The 12,833-nt window shown below is 23.8% G+C and overlaps 1 non-coding gene across 1 annotated transcript; it reads right to left on the reverse strand.

Moving 5' to 3' along the window:
• Window positions 1–6,357: 6,357 nt before the first annotated feature.
• LOC123303724 lies at window positions 6,358–6,476 on the reverse strand. Its single transcript, XR_006535815.1, has one exon. It is a non-coding gene; the product is annotated as a 5S ribosomal RNA (ribosomal RNA).
• Between the last annotated feature and the right edge of the window lie 6,357 nt (window positions 6,477–12,833).

Genomic DNA, 12,833 nt, shown 5'->3' on the forward strand with positions numbered 1-12,833 from the left:
AGTAATAAATGAAAATTTTTACAAATATATATTTTTCATAAATATCATTAATATTAAAGTATATTATTAAAATTTTCAATGAAGTAATCAATTTAAATATATACTTATTTATTATACCATATATTTTAAATAAAAATGCAACCGCACACAGTATTCTCAAGTGGCCACCCATCCGTGGTACTGACTGTGGCAAATGTTTCTTAACTATTATTTTATAAAATATTTATACAAAAAATAATTTACTCTTATCAAATATTAATTTGTGGCCTGTATTAAGGCCTATGTTATTTTCATTTTTTAGCAAAAATAATGAAATATTTCAATATATTATTAAAGTAACAGATCATTTCTTTTTTGGTGCTGCTTTTTTAATTTTTGTAGGAGATGATTTGGCAACAGAAGCTTTCTTAGCTTTTGGTGCTTTCGGTTTACGAGCAGGGCTACTTTTGGCAGCGGATTTTGTACTTTTTGCTGGTTTTGCTTTAACTGGTGCTTTTTTTGATGCCGCTGATGATTTTGCAGTAACTTTTTTAGCAGCAGTTGATGATGATGGAGTCGCTTTTTTTGCTTTAGGCTTTTTGGCTGCCAATGATGTAGTTGTGGCTTTCTTTTCTTTTGGTGCCCGTTTACTTTTAGCACTCTTTGCTGAACCTTTTGCTCCACTTTCTTTTTTGGATACTTTTGATTTAGCTGAAGAATTAGATGAAGCGGAAGCAGCCAATTTGAATGAACCAGATGCACCTTTACCTTTAGTTTGTACCAAGGCTCCCTCAGTTACAGCAGCTTTTAAATATTTTTTAATAAATGGTGAAATTTTATCAGAATCCACTTTATAATTTGCAGCTAAATATTTTTTAATTGCTTGTAATGATGAACCACCACGTTCTTTTAAATTTTTAATTGCGTTAACAACCATTTCTGATGTACGTGGATGTGTTGGTTTTGAATGTTGTTTTGTACGTTTAGCACCAGAAGCTGTTGCTTTTTTTGTTGGTGTTGTAGAAGCAGCAGTAACCGCAGTTGCTGCAACAGCTGTAGAATTTTCTTCGGCCATATTTTTTTACTTTATAAAAATAATGTATTTATTATAAATATTTAAATGATAAAATATAATAATTCTATCAAATAAAAAATAAAGGTTTTCAATTATATCATTATTCACAATAATATAAGTCCCTATGTAAGTCAAAGTACCATGTAGAAAACACATAAAAATTAAATAGTATTTCTAATTTACTGTCGTAGTAAACATGATTTATTTTTTCAATTTCTATAATATATAAAATAATAAATTATAAATTTAATAATAATATTTATTTTATAAATTAAAATATATTTAATTTTTTTATTAACAATTATTAATAAACATAGTTTAATATTAATTATTTCAATCATACAAAACAATAATATTTTTAAGGTAAACTTAAAAAGTATATATTTTTATTTTTTATTTAATATCGATTTATTATAAATTATTAGTATATAAATAATTAAAAAATTTAATATATAAATATATATATTATAGTATAAGATTTCATTTTTAGAAAAACTTTTTTTGTCAATAATGAAAACGTATTATTATGAAATGTGTTAATCGAACATTGACAAAATATATTTCATTAGAAAATACTTTTATTTATGCATTAATATCAATAATTAACTATTAAATTAATTTTTTCATAATTATATAAAGAAATTTTATACTGATATAAGTATTTATATATTATAATATTTATTTTAAATATAAAAAAATTTATGACAAAATATATTATTAGAGTATTTGTTGAGATTAATATAAGATTATTTTAAATAAGAATTAATTTATATAATTATTAAAATATTATTAATTTTATGTTATGTAATTTTAATAAAAATAAATAATAATAATAATAAATATACAAATTTTTTAACAATTTAAATTTTATATGATCTAAATAATTTTGTTAAGTACGATATGAGAAATCATTGTAAGCTTCGTTAAGAAACTTTGTAATATAAAATAATAATAATAATATTAAATATATAAATAAATAAAATAAATTTGATATATATTTTTAGTTCATTCTGTGTATAAATCAAAGGATACCGAATAATTGGTAACGGATGCGATATATTATAGTATCGAGTATTAAAACATAATATATAAATTTATCTTGTTATTCAAATTTTTTGTTACTTAACTTATGTATTTAGAAAATTTATAATATTATTTATATAATTGACATAAAATCTTATAAATTGAAATTTTATTAATATGTATCAAAAGAAGAGAGTAACGTATTGATATAATATCAAAGGATACTGATTATTTAAATAACGAATACGTCATATATTGTTTGTGTAACGAAGTTCACTTGGCCATCTAGTTTAAAATAACATTTTCAATAGAAAGTTTATATGCTTTGTTTTTTTTTTTTCTTTAATTATTAAAAAAATAAATTGAAATTTAATTCAATCAAATTTTATAATAATTTTAAAAAAATTTTTCCTTTTAAAAAATATTTTGTGATGTTGTGATAATATGTATTAATACAAGTGCATCCTGATACTTTTATCTCTAGTAAAGGTATGAGTATCATGAACAGTTTTGTTATCTAATGATATTATTTTGATAATATTTTGTGTATATTCTTATAATATTTTGTCTAAATATCATCATAATACAATATTATTTTGATAATATTTTATGAATATTCTTATAATATGTTACCTAAATGTCATCATAATATGATGAATTATTTCCATAATAACATATAAAAAAAGAAAAAAAAAAAAAGAATCATTAATTTATAATTATTTAAATTGATTCTTTAAAAAAATATTATAATATATTATTTATAAAAATAATTTTTACTCTTATTTTAAATAAATTTGTGGCCTTTTATTAAAAGGCCTATGATCGATGTATTATTATTATAAAAATTAATGCAATGTTTTTAATTTATGCTTTCTTTTCAGTTTTCTTTGGTAATAACACTGCTTGAATGTTTGGTAATACACCACCTTGAGCAATTGTTACACCAGATAATAATTTATTTAATTCTTCATCATTACGAATTGCCAATTGTAAATGACGTGGAATGATACGTGTTTTTTTGTTATCACGGGCAGCATTACCAGCTAACTCGAGAACTTCTGCAGCCAAATATTCCATAACAGCAGCCAAATATACTGGGGCACCAGCACCTACTCGTTCAGCATAATTTCCTTTTCGTAATAATCTGTGAATTCTTCCAACAGGAAATTGTAATCCTGCTCGGCTTGATCTTGACTTTGCCTTTCCCTTTACTTTACCACCTTTACCTCGTCCAGACATAGCGAATAAATTTATTTAATTAATATTTTTTTTTGTAAATATAATCACACAGATGTGTACGTTACGGGGATTGTAACATAAATGTTTAAAATGTTATTTGGGTATTTTAATTTATAATATTTATAAAATATAAAACTTTAAAAATAAACCAATCACCTTATAGTATTATTTTTAGCCAATCAGAGAGTAGTATTCATTTTTATTGTTATATCCATCTTCGCGTATATAATACGCTAGTTGTATACACGACACGCTCATACATATACTGACTGGTGTTCTGTAACTATCTGTGTATATTAATTGTTTGTAACAATGCCACCAAAAACAAGTGGAAAAGCAGCAAAAAAAGCTGGCAAAGCTCAAAAAAATATATCAAAGAGTGATAAGAAAAAGAAGAGGAAGCGCAAGGAATCATATGCAATTTACATTTACAAAGTATTAAAACAAGTGCATCCTGATACTGGTATCTCTAGTAAAGCTATGAGTATCATGAACAGTTTTGTTAATGATATTTTTGAACGTATTGCTGCTGAAGCATCACGTTTAGCACATTATAATAAACGTTCAACAATCACAAGTCGGGAAATTCAAACCGCAGTTCGATTATTATTACCTGGTGAATTGGCAAAGCACGCTGTTAGTGAAGGTACTAAAGCTGTTACAAAATATACAAGTTCAAAATAAATAAATCGAAAATATTATTTAATTGATAACATAAAAATACATCAACATATAAAAACGGCTCTCTTTTTAAGAGAGCCATCAAATTTTTTAAATAAGAGTAAATTATTTTTATATATACAAAAAAATAAAATAAACAATTATTAATATCATATTTAATATAAAATTTTATATATTAATAGCTTGAATATATCTATTATTAGTATATCAATATTATTAATTTTAAATATAATAAAGGATATCGCGGAATATATATCGTAAATCAGTGTAATGCAAATGCATTACATTACCTTTATTATTTTCATTTTACATTTACTACTTGTTTATGTACGCTTATAATTATTAGAAAAATATTTTTAATAATTTTAAAAAATAAATGAAATAATAAAAATTTAATAATAAATTATTTATTGAAAGTATAAAAAATGGTATAGCAAAATCTTTATTTTCTTTGATTAAGGCGAAATGTTTTATTAGTTATAAATTCGATAATCTCCTATCGATACTTGTTACTCTTAACTTGTATATATAAAAAATATAATAGTATATTAATTTATAATAAAATTTTTTCAAAAATTCAATAAGTTATTGTAAAATAAAATAGATAATATACAAATTATAATTTATTATTGCAGATATATTACAATAAAAAAAAAAAAAATAAATAAAAATATTTGGTAATGTATGTTATAAACAAAATAATTTGTTGTAAACAAATTATATAATATGTTATATTTATTAACAAATTTATTTACTCTTATATAAATAAAATTAGTGGCTTCCCAAAAAGGAAAGCCTGTTTAAATTTATCGGATGTATTAAATATTCTTTAATAAATTTACTAAATATTTTAAGTAAATTATTATATTTTCTTAACCTCCAAAACCATACAAAGTACGACCTTGTCGTTTTAATGCATATACAACATCCATAGCTGTAACTGTTTTACGTTTTGCGTGTTCAGTATATGTAACAGCATCCCGAATAACATTTTCAAGGAATACTTTAAGTACACCACGTGTTTCTTCATAAATTAAACCAGAGATACGTTTTACTCCACCTCGTCGTGCTAAACGACGAATTGCAGGTTTTGTAATACCTTGGATATTATCACGCAAAACTTTTCTATGACGTTTTGCACCCCCTTTTCCAAGACCCTTTCCACCTTTTCCTCTGCCAGTCATTTTAATAAAAAATTATTTACAATATTTTAACGAACGGATAACACGTGTGTTAACCTCACAAGTATTGTAATGTATGTGAGCGCCGGTACAATTGTGCCTTTTTATATAAAGCATTAAAGATTTTTTAAGCCACGCCTATACAATTTGATTAGTCCATACTCTGATAGCTATCCAATAGGATATGACAACAAAAATTTTGAAATTTCATATAAATATAAATACAACACATTTATTTCGCATTTAAACATTTGACTTTGTAGTATCAAATTGTCGAATATAATTTTTAAAATTGTGTGTTTTTTTGTAAAAACATTATTATTTGAAAATGGCTAGAACCAAGCAAACTGCACGTAAATCAACTGGTGGTAAAGCACCAAGAAAACAATTAGCAACGAAAGCTGCACGTAAAAGTGCACCAGCAACTGGTGGAGTAAAAAAACCACACAGATATCGTCCTGGTACAGTAGCTTTACGAGAAATTCGTCGTTATCAAAAAAGTACTGAATTGTTAATTCGTAAATTACCATTCCAACGTTTAGTACGTGAAATTGCACAAGATTTTAAAACCGATTTACGTTTCCAAAGTTCAGCTGTTATGGCATTACAAGAAGCTAGTGAAGCCTATTTAGTAGGTTTATTTGAAGATACCAATTTATGCGCAATTCATGCAAAGCGTGTTACAATTATGCCTAAGGATATACAATTGGCAAGACGTATTCGTGGAGAACGTGCATAAGCGTTTTAAATGACAATTTAAAAAAAAAAAAAACAAATAAGAAATATTTTCGGTCCTATATATAGGACCAACATATATTATTAAATAAGAGTATATTATTTTTATTAAAAAATATATATATATATATATATATATAAATTATTGAAATAAAATTAAACATTATTAAAATTTTGTTATAATTATAAGCGATTGCTATTTCTAAAAATAAATAAATTTCATAAAATTTATATTATTTTATATTCATTTGAAATATTAAAAAAACTTCTCGCTTTAAAGTAACCATGATATGAGTTATAAATGCAATAAAATTTTATACAAAAAATAATATTTATTTGTTGACGAATAATATAAAAGGTTTACATTTCTAAATAACATATATTTATATATGGTGTGTAAAAAAAAAGAAAAGAAGAAAAATAATTTATATTTTTAATATAAAAAGGCAACCGCACACAGTGTTCCCAAGCGGTCACCCATCCAAGTACTGACTGTGCCCAATGTTGCTTAACTTCGGTGATCGGACGAGAACCGGTGTTTTCAACGTGGTATGGCTGTTGCCAGTAATAAATGAAAATTTTTACAAATATATATTTTTCATAAATATCATTAATATTAAAGTATATTATTAAAATTTTCAATGAAGTAATCAATTTAAATATATACTTATTTATTATACCATATATTTTAAATAAAAATGCAACCGCACACAGTATTCTCAAGTGGCCACCCATCCGTGGTACTGACTGTGGCAAATGTTTCTTAACTATTATTTTATAAAATATTTATACAAAAAATAATTTACTCTTATCAAATATTAATTTGTGGCCTGTATTAAGGCCTATGTTATTTTCATTTTTTAGCAAAAATAATGAAATATTTCAATATATTATTAAAGTAACAGATCATTTCTTTTTTGGTGCTGCTTTTTTAATTTTTGTAGGAGATGATTTGGCAACAGAAGCTTTCTTAGCTTTTGGTGCTTTCGGTTTACGAGCAGGGCTACTTTTGGCAGCGGATTTTGTACTTTTTGCTGGTTTTGCTTTAACTGGTGCTTTTTTTGATGCCGCTGATGATTTTGCAGTAACTTTTTTAGCAGCAGTTGATGATGATGGAGTCGCTTTTTTTGCTTTAGGCTTTTTGGCTGCCAATGATGTAGTTGTGGCTTTCTTTTCTTTTGGTGCCCGTTTACTTTTAGCACTCTTTGCTGAACCTTTTGCTCCACTTTCTTTTTTGGATACTTTTGATTTAGCTGAAGAATTAGATGAAGCGGAAGCAGCCAATTTGAATGAACCAGATGCACCTTTACCTTTAGTTTGTACCAAGGCTCCCTCAGTTACAGCAGCTTTTAAATATTTTTTAATAAATGGTGAAATTTTATCAGAATCCACTTTATAATTTGCAGCTAAATATTTTTTAATTGCTTGTAATGATGAACCACCACGTTCTTTTAAATTTTTAATTGCGTTAACAACCATTTCTGATGTACGTGGATGTGTTGGTTTTGAATGTTGTTTTGTACGTTTAGCACCAGAAGCTGTTGCTTTTTTTGTTGGTGTTGTAGAAGCAGCAGTAACCGCAGTTGCTGCAACAGCTGTAGAATTTTCTTCGGCCATATTTTTTTACTTTATAAAAATAATGTATTTATTATAAATATTTAAATGATAAAATATAATAATTCTATCAAATAAAAAATAAAGGTTTTCAATTATATCATTATTCACAATAATATAAGTCCCTATGTAAGTCAAAGTACCATGTAGAAAACACATAAAAATTAAATAGTATTTCTAATTTACTGTCGTAGTAAACATGATTTATTTTTTCAATTTCTATAATATATAAAATAATAAATTATAAATTTAATAATAATATTTATTTTATAAATTAAAATATATTTAATTTTTTTATTAACAATTATTAATAAACATAGTTTAATATTAATTATTTCAATCATACAAAACAATAATATTTTTAAGGTAAACTTAAAAAGTATATATTTTTATTTTTTATTTAATATCGATTTATTATAAATTATTAGTATATAAATAATTAAAAAATTTAATATATAAATATATATATTATAGTATAAGATTTCATTTTTAGAAAAACTTTTTTTGTCAATAATGAAAACGTATTATTATGAAATGTGTTAATCGAACATTGACAAAATATATTTCATTAGAAAATACTTTTATTTATGCATTAATATCAATAATTAACTATTAAATTAATTTTTTCATAATTATATAAAGAAATTTTATACTGATATAAGTATTTATATATTATAATATTTATTTTAAATATAAAAAAATTTATGACAAAATATATTATTAGAGTATTTGTTGAGATTAATATAAGATTATTTTAAATAAGAATTAATTTATATAATTATTAAAATATTATTAATTTTATGTTATGTAATTTTAATAAAAATAAATAATAATAATAATAAATATACAAATTTTTTAACAATTTAAATTTTATATGATCTAAATAATTTTGTTAAGTACGATATGAGAAATCATTGTAAGCTTCGTTAAGAAACTTTGTAATATAAAATAATAATAATAATATTAAATATATAAATAAATAAAATAAATTTGATATATATTTTTAGTTCATTCTGTGTATAAATCAAAGGATACCGAATAATTGGTAACGGATGCGATATATTATAGTATCGAGTATTAAAACATAATATATAAATTTATCTTGTTATTCAAATTTTTTGTTACTTAACTTATGTATTTAGAAAATTTATAATATTATTTATATAATTGACATAAAATCTTATAAATTGAAATTTTATTAATATGTATCAAAAGAAGAGAGTAACGTATTGATATAATATCAAAGGATACTGATTATTTAAATAACGAATACGTCATATATTGTTTGTGTAACGAAGTTCACTTGGCCATCTAGTTTAAAATAACATTTTCAATAGAAAGTTTATATGCTTTGTTTTTTTTTTTTCTTTAATTATTAAAAAAATAAATTGAAATTTAATTCAATCAAATTTTATAATAATTTTAAAAAAATTTTTCCTTTTAAAAAATATTTTGTGATGTTGTGATAATATGTATTAATACAAGTGCATCCTGATACTTTTATCTCTAGTAAAGGTATGAGTATCATGAACAGTTTTGTTATCTAATGATATTATTTTGATAATATTTTGTGTATATTCTTATAATATTTTGTCTAAATATCATCATAATACAATATTATTTTGATAATATTTTATGAATATTCTTATAATATGTTACCTAAATGTCATCATAATATGATGAATTATTTCCATAATAACATATAAAAAAAGAAAAAAAAAAAAAGAATCATTAATTTATAATTATTTAAATTGATTCTTTAAAAAAATATTATAATATATTATTTATAAAAATAATTTTTACTCTTATTTTAAATAAATTTGTGGCCTTTTATTAAAAGGCCTATGATCGATGTATTATTATTATAAAAATTAATGCAATGTTTTTAATTTATGCTTTCTTTTCAGTTTTCTTTGGTAATAACACTGCTTGAATGTTTGGTAATACACCACCTTGAGCAATTGTTACACCAGATAATAATTTATTTAATTCTTCATCATTACGAATTGCCAATTGTAAATGACGTGGAATGATACGTGTTTTTTTGTTATCACGGGCAGCATTACCAGCTAACTCGAGAACTTCTGCAGCCAAATATTCCATAACAGCAGCCAAATATACTGGGGCACCAGCACCTACTCGTTCAGCATAATTTCCTTTTCGTAATAATCTGTGAATTCTTCCAACAGGAAATTGTAATCCTGCTCGGCTTGATCTTGACTTTGCCTTTCCCTTTACTTTACCACCTTTACCTCGTCCAGACATAGCGAATAAATTTATTTAATTAATATTTTTTTTTGTAAATATAATCACACAGATGTGTACGTTACGGGGATTGTAACATAAATGTTTAAAATGTTATTTGGGTATTTTAATTTATAATATTTATAAAATATAAAACTTTAAAAATAAACCAATCACCTTATAGTATTATTTTTAGCCAATCAGAGAGTAGTATTCATTTTTATTGTTATATCCATCTTCGCGTATATAATACGCTAGTTGTATACACGACACGCTCATACATATACTGACTGGTGTTCTGTAACTATCTGTGTATATTAATTGTTTGTAACAATGCCACCAAAAACAAGTGGAAAAGCAGCAAAAAAAGCTGGCAAAGCTCAAAAAAATATATCAAAGAGTGATAAGAAAAAGAAGAGGAAGCGCAAGGAATCATATGCAATTTACATTTACAAAGTATTAAAACAAGTGCATCCTGATACTGGTATCTCTAGTAAAGCTATGAGTATCATGAACAGTTTTGTTAATGATATTTTTGAACGTATTGCTGCTGAAGCATCACGTTTAGCACATTATAATAAACGTTCAACAATCACAAGTCGGGAAATTCAAACCGCAGTTCGATTATTATTACCTGGTGAATTGGCAAAGCACGCTGTTAGTGAAGGTACTAAAGCTGTTACAAAATATACAAGTTCAAAATAAATAAATCGAAAATATTATTTAATTGATAACATAAAAATACATCAACATATAAAAACGGCTCTCTTTTTAAGAGAGCCATCAAATTTTTTAAATAAGAGTAAATTATTTTTATATATACAAAAAAATAAAATAAACAATTATTAATATCATATTTAATATAAAATTTTATATATTAATAGCTTGAATATATCTATTATTAGTATATCAATATTATTAATTTTAAATATAATAAAGGATATCGCGGAATATATATCGTAAATCAGTGTAATGCAAATGCATTACATTACCTTTATTATTTTCATTTTACATTTACTACTTGTTTATATACGCTTATAATTATTAGAAAAATATTTTTAATAATTTTAAAAAATAAATGAAATAATAAAAATTTAATAATAAATTATTTATTGAAAGTATAAAAAATGGTATAGCAAAATCTTTATTTTCTTTGATTAAGGCGAAATGTTTTATTAGTTATAAATTCGATAATCTCCTATCGATACTTGTTACTCTTAACTTGTATATATAAAAAATATAATAGTATATTAATTTATAATAAAATTTTTTCAAAAATTCAATAAGTTATTGTAAAATAAAATAGATAATATACAAATTATAATTTATTATTGCAGATATATTACAATAAAAAAAAAAAAAATAAATAAAAATATTTGGTAATGTATGTTATAAACAAAATAATTTGTTGTAAACAAATTATATAATATGTTATATTTATTAACAAATTTATTTACTCTTATATAAATAAAATTAGTGGCTTCCCAAAAAGGAAAGCCTGTTTAAATTTATCGGATGTATTAAATATTCTTTAATAAATTTACTAAATATTTTAAGTAAATTATTATATTTTCTTAACCTCCAAAACCATACAAAGTACGACCTTGTCGTTTTAATGCATATACAACATCCATAGCTGTAACTGTTTTACGTTTTGCGTGTTCAGTATATGTAACAGCATCCCGAATAACATTTTCAAGGAATACTTTAAGTACACCACGTGTTTCTTCATAAATTAAACCAGAGATACGTTTTACTCCACCTCGTCGTGCTAAACGACGAATTGCAGGTTTTGTAATACCTTGGATATTATCACGCAAAACTTTTCTATGACGTTTTGCACCCCCTTTTCCAAGACCCTTTCCACCTTTTCCTCTGCCAGTCATTTTAATAAAAAATTATTTACAATATTTTAACGAACGGATAACACGTGTGTTAACCTCACAAGTATTGTAATGTATGTGAGCGCCGGTACAATTGTGCCTTTTTATATAAAGCATTAAAGATTTTTTAAGCCACGCCTATACAATTTGATTAGTCCATACTCTGATAGCTATCCAATAGGATATGACAACAAAAATTTTGAAATTTCATATAAATATAAATACAACACATTTATTTCGCATTTAAACATTTGACTTTGTAGTATCAAATTGTCGAATATAATTTTTAAAATTGTGTGTTTTTTTGTAAAAACATTATTATTTGAAAATGGCTAGAACCAAGCAAACTGCACGTAAATCAACTGGTGGTAAAGCACCAAGAAAACAATTAGCAACGAAAGCTGCACGTAAAAGTGCACCAGCAACTGGTGGAGTAAAAAAACCACACAGATATCGTCCTGGTACAGTAGCTTTACGAGAAATTCGTCGTTATCAAAAAAGTACTGAATTGTTAATTCGTAAATTACCATTCCAACGTTTAGTACGTGAAATTGCACAAGATTTTAAAACCGATTTACGTTTCCAAAGTTCAGCTGTTATGGCATTACAAGAAGCTAGTGAAGCCTATTTAGTAGGTTTATTTGAAGATACCAATTTATGCGCAATTCATGCAAAGCGTGTTACAATTATGCCTAAGGATATACAATTGGCAAGACGTATTCGTGGAGAACGTGCATAAGCGTTTTAAATGACAATTTAAAAAAAAAAAAAACAAATAAGAAATATTTTCGGTCCTATATATAGGACCAACATATATTATTAAATAAGAGTATATTATTTTTATTAAAAAATATATATATATATATATATATATAAATTATTGAAATAAAATTAAACATTATTAAAATTTTGTTATAATTATAAGCGATTGCTATTTCTAAAAATAAATAAATTTCATAAAATTTATATTATTTTATATTCATTTGAAATATTAAAAAAACTTCTCGCTTTAAAGTAACCATGATATGAGTTATAAATGCAATAAAATTTTATACAAAAAATAATATTTATTTGTTGACGAATAATATAAAAGGTTTACATTTCTAAATAACATATATTTATATATGGTGTGTAAAAAAAAAGAAAAGAAGAAAAATAATTTATATTTTTAATATAAAA

Source organism: Chrysoperla carnea (genome assembly GCF_905475395.1).
Source record: "Chrysoperla carnea chromosome X unlocalized genomic scaffold, inChrCarn1.1 SUPER_X_unloc_127, whole genome shotgun sequence".
In the NCBI taxonomy this organism is placed as follows: Eukaryota; Metazoa; Arthropoda; class Insecta; order Neuroptera; family Chrysopidae; genus Chrysoperla; species Chrysoperla carnea.